At 32.4% G+C, this 5399-nt stretch overlaps 1 long non-coding RNA gene across 3 annotated transcripts; it reads left to right on the top strand.

The window, feature by feature from the left end:
- The first annotated feature begins 1117 nt into the window (after positions 1-1117).
- On the top strand, positions 1118-4457 carry LOC124446372. Of its 3 annotated transcripts, none has more exons than XR_006948418.1 (6): positions 1118-1289; positions 1688-1774; positions 1966-2341; positions 2543-2614; positions 3104-3252; positions 4280-4457. It is a non-coding gene; the product is annotated as an uncharacterized LOC124446372 (long non-coding RNA). The 3 variants fall into 3 exon arrangements; XR_006948419.1 differs by having other exon boundaries at positions 2256-2341; XR_006948417.1 differs by having other exon boundaries at positions 1688-2341.
- Positions 4458-5399: the final 942 nt, after the last annotated feature.

The following is a 5399-nucleotide window of genomic DNA, read 5'->3' on the forward strand; positions in this document are numbered from 1 at the left end:
TATTTCGACGTTCTTTCGACGTCGAAATGCTGACGCTCAATGGACATCGTTGTTTCAACTCTATTTTGACGTTCTTTCGACGTCGAAATGGTGACGCTCAATCGACGCCGTTGTTTTAACACTATTTTGACGTTCTTTCGACGTCGAAATGCTGACGCTCAATGGACGTCGTTGTTTCAACTCTATTTCGACGTCGAAACAACATCATTTTTCGACGTGAAATGAAGTTTGCAATTTCCGTTGAAAACGCGTCGAAATCACGACGATGCATATTTTACCATGTTATTAACTAAAAAAGAAACTTGTGCATTGCGTTGGGTAACATTTAAATTTTTTAATTATAAAATTTGTTATATGGCATGTTTCTTGTGGCAACAAACCATAACATCGATCAGAAATTCTTCCGTAATTACACTATCAACCAATTACCATCGGACTGGATTAAGGGATACCCGAGTTGGATAAGCATTATCTTTATAGTTAATACTACTTATCCATCTTTATTGAGAAAGCCATATGCACCTGGAGCGAAAGCCTTGGCACGATAGCCTACTAATCTTTCTCACCCGAGCATTTGCCCGCTGATTGAGCCATATAGCACAACACGTGTTTTAAAATTCCAACGATCGAGGAGTCAAATTTTCCTATTTTTGTATTTGGATGTTTGTCAGGGTTGGATTAAATGAGACTTCATTTTTTGACTCTGAAGATGACTACCGCTAAGGTTGTCGAAACGTGAGTCAACAACAACAAAAACAGTCCTTGTCAGGACTTTATTAACCTGGACGATCATCATTTACAAACATGTAACGATACTCCCGGGTTCAAACCATTTACTTTATAACACTTTTTATTACAATTTTACGAGAAAAAGTTAGACTAATTTGAATTTTAAATTGGAATCTAATCTAGTGAATCCAATGACAGTGAACTACATTCCAAACTTTCCATAACCTTTTTTGATTTTTTCACATTTCATCTATTTTATTTTTAAAGGTATAAATAAAACAGCATAATTAAGTAAAATACCTTTACATATAAACTTGACCACTTGAATGATACTCAAGCCACAATGATCGCACAACATGAAGTGCAATTAATTAATGAATATATCAACCTTGTGTTATCAACATTAATGAACAATAAAGATTTTGAGACAAATTTGAAATCTTCTTTAATTATTTAAAGAAGATTAAAGAAGATTTAATTAAAGAAGAATGGCCAACCCTGATGTTTCTTGATGTTTTCAATTTCCTGATCTTTTGGATTTACTGCGGATTCTCAAAAAGGTTTGTAAAGACTATGGCATCTTTGTTTTATTTACGTAGAGCATAAATTGTTAGTGTGATTAGAGATACCTATTTATTTGAGTCAATGACTCAACATCGACATTATGATGGTTAAGTGTTTTCCTAACATATTCACGTTATCACCGTTATATTTTATTAATTTATTGGCTATTTAAGAGTTTACTCAAATATATATGTGCTGATAAACCATTATACTTTAACGCAGACTTCTGTTTTATTATATTGTTTTAGTATGAAAGTAATACAGTATCACTGAAATTCACTATTACCTCTTATAATGCAATTATCAAGGCTAAAAGGCTTACTTTTAAAATCTTGAAATGGCTTATTGAAAGCAGCCAAATAATATAAAGAAAGTTAATTTGTTTTCTTTACAGTGTTTGTCAATACCTTTATACCTCCAACTCCAAGAATAGTCAGGAATTGCGGGAATATATTTATGGATTAAATTCCATGATATGTGGGTAAGGTTGTCTTCCTTTGATGCAAGAAGTAGTATGTGTTAAAACACCAATGAATGTAAGGTAGTGCGTGTAGAGGGGCTTTGTCAACAGAGGTGTGTTCTGTTCTTTAAAGTAAATTTTGATGCTGATTTTTGCAGTGTTGTTGCACCTTGTTTTAATAAATTCTTTTACTTATATGCCATGATTGACAGATGCATTTGGAAGTTAAATGAATATGAAAAATCACTTGCTTTTGCTTTGAACATTGTTTGTCATAGGTAATGTATAAGTATTTTGCAGTGCAACTAATTGGTTCCTCTCCTTCACCCACTCAAACCAGGCAAAGTGCACACTGCTTTAAACCACTGCTTTAAATCTCACCACAGGATGTTAGTTCAAATAAGTAATTTTTTAAAGTCTATGCAATATTTATTTCATGCTTGTGTGCTCACTTACAGCAAATTTATGTATATGTGTTTTTGAGAATTTCTGACTCATGTAGAACAAGTATTGCCTGCAATGGACATGAATGGCTAACATGACAAAATTGCTTAAGGAAGGACAACTAAGCTTCATCTTATCTTACAAGTTTGTGACAAATTTAATTTTCATTGCTTTTATATAACTGCTAATGTAGTCATGTAATACCTATGAATACAGTCGACAAGGGATAAAGCATAGAATAATTATGTATATGTCAATATTGATCCCTCCTCCCAAATTGTTTATATTCATGTTTACTCTCAAAAAACCTCAATTTAATCATTTTTCGTTTTGTGTAATTTGTAGTTTTTAAGAACTTAAAAAATATTTATCATAAACAGAAAGCGTTGTTTGGCCATAGACCAACATGATGTTTAGGTAAGGTTCTATTTCTTTAATGCATGAAGAAGTATGCACTAAAACAGCAATGGATGTAGGATGATTATGTAGAATGGCTTTGTGGGAAGGGGTGTGCTGTATTTTAAAAGAAATTTTATTGGTGATTTTGGGTGTGTTGCCCCAAATGGTTATTTTGCTTCTGAGGCAATTACTTGGTAAATTAGCTAGTTGTAACATGAGAATTTATTGTTGAATTTACATTGTGCTGATTTTAAAGATGCTATGCAATACTATGTGCAAACTTGGCTGACCATCAATCAAGTTATTTTAGTCTCATAAACGTCACTTGTTTTGCAAAACTTTCACCAAATCCCCATACTTGGCCTTGGGGTGTAAATTCATCAAGCATCTTTTATGAACTGGGATAGAATAGAAGAAAATCCTTAAAAAGTGCATTATGTTAATTCAAATCGAGCGAGATAGTAATTTCAGTTTTATCTTAGGACAATTTTATTGTTGTTTTTACAGAAACAGCTTTCAAAAGACACCGCGAGAGAACTGGCTAATATATTTGGCATGCCCTCGACTTCTCAAATATAAAGTAAACCAGATAGAAGGCGGAGATTGAAAGTCAAGCTCGTAAAATAAACATTCTAAAACACGAATTCAACCCATCGGTATGAAGGATATTTCATTAAATTGTTTTACCGTTTGATCATCGCCATGCATGCGCATACTATGTTAATAATGCATGGCCAAGCCAATGAGATTTTAATAAACAAACGTGAGAAATATTCTGCGTGTTTGACAATTGTTGGGAAATAATTAAACTATACATTTGCCAGAGGGAGAACGAAGTCTTAATATAAATGTTATTGCCCAACATAAAACTTTCCGTTTTATGAAGAAAAAAAAAGAAGAAAAAAACGAAGAAAAGAATGTTGAGAAGAAAAATCCCATTTCTTTGTCTAATAGTCTTTGTAAACCTCAAGAACAAAAAAAAAAACAAACATTCATGATTCAAGCTTGTTTTACTGTTGCAAAACAGGCTCGCTAGAATATATTTTAGCTTTGATTGGTTTTGTAGCATTGTTACTCATAGATCATCATTTTCAACAGCATCAAGTAGCTAATTGCCTAAATAAAAATATTTTTTCAATATACAACAGCAGTTTGTAAAGCAATTGAGCTTTTTTATAAACACATCATATTTGACACTGAAACATATACCAAAATTTGACTGGCAAACCAGTTGCTTTTCTTTTCCAGCACAGTTATATGGAAAATTCAAAATTGATGAGTCAAGGTTTGCAAATATCACGCGTACATGATCTATAGGACTAAAGAAATGTTATTGGCTAGCTTTAGTCAAGTGCAAAATGTGATTGGCTATCAGAATGAACAAGCAATGGTTGATCAATTTTTTTAAATTTTGTTGTAGACGACGAAGTATAAATCAACGTTTGCAAACCTTTTGTATCTTTTCTTTTTGCTAAAATACGTCGACTGCCTCCCCTCATCTTAAATGCAAAACTCGTTTTTCTTTCAATGTTGTTGCTCTTTGGGGATTAACTATTCCTGAATCGAGCAAATTCTAAATGTCGAATTATTTCAAGTACAAGCAGTTTTTTGCGACAGCCTCTACGTACAAACCAACTATTCTAAGGTGTGGCTATAACTTATGATTGACTTCTTTGCTTGCAGAATGGCTGCCAAACCAAATACAAGATTATTGAGCGAGTTATAGTGGATGCTGAAACACTTTGTAAAATGAAACAAACTAAGGAGACAGTACCATTTTAATTCGTTATATGAGAGGAGACAACAATACCGTTGTATTTCGAACTTATTACTATTTCGTCATCACAAAGTTGATCTCAAAGAAAAGGAAATGTTATAAAGAAGAACTATTGACCAAATTGTTAACTTCAACCGCTAAGAATTTTTGGCGATATGGACGTATGATTCTAAGGCTGTAAGCATGCTGATCCTTAAATGATAACACGTAGCATTATGGGATACAATGTTGAAGCCTAGCAACTGCATGTATATATATATATATATATATATATATATTATATATGTATTGATAGGAAGAAGAAAATACACAAAAACTACAATTTCATCCCGACAAGCCTGTTTCGTGATTTCTCACACTTCAGGGGTTAGCATTGAGCACTGTACTTACGGAGATTCAAATAAACAAAATTTCCTTTATATATACATATACACCTACATATACGGTTCAGTGACCAGCTAACTTACTACAATATACGCTGTAAAGAGCGCATACCTTATCTCGACATTGTTGAGTGTTCTGTTCAAACGCTCTAAACAGTGTTGAGATACGGTTTGTTGACTACACAGTGAGAACTAAATAGTTGAAACGACTATTTTAAATGGTTGCCACAATTGCAATTTGGTCATAACAACCATATGAAAAATTTGTCATTTAGAAATGACAAATAATGATGGTTCAAACAAACATTTTTAACGGTTGTAACCAATATGCAATTTCGCCATAACCATCGTGTTGAAAATTGGTCAATTAGTAATTACTAAATAAGATTTTAATGAGCAATAAACAATTGGTCACCTTTCTTTATTTGTTTATATTTGTTTTTTAGTAAGTGTGTTATAGTTTTGACCACGTGACATACAATCAAAAGAAATAATCAAAATAGATAATAAAAAATAAATAAATAAAAAATAGAAGAAATCAAGTTGAATGCCACAGGATCATTTAAATGCCATTTAGAATGAAAATTTCAATTAGTTGCTCTTATTATTTACAATATGACTTTAGCAATTAAAGCATGTTATT

The sequence above is a fragment of the Xenia sp. Carnegie-2017 genome, unplaced genomic scaffold, assembly GCF_021976095.1.
Source record: "Xenia sp. Carnegie-2017 unplaced genomic scaffold, XeniaSp_v1 HiC_scaffold_12, whole genome shotgun sequence".
Taxonomy (NCBI): Eukaryota; Metazoa; Cnidaria; class Anthozoa; order Malacalcyonacea; family Xeniidae; genus Xenia; species Xenia sp. Carnegie-2017.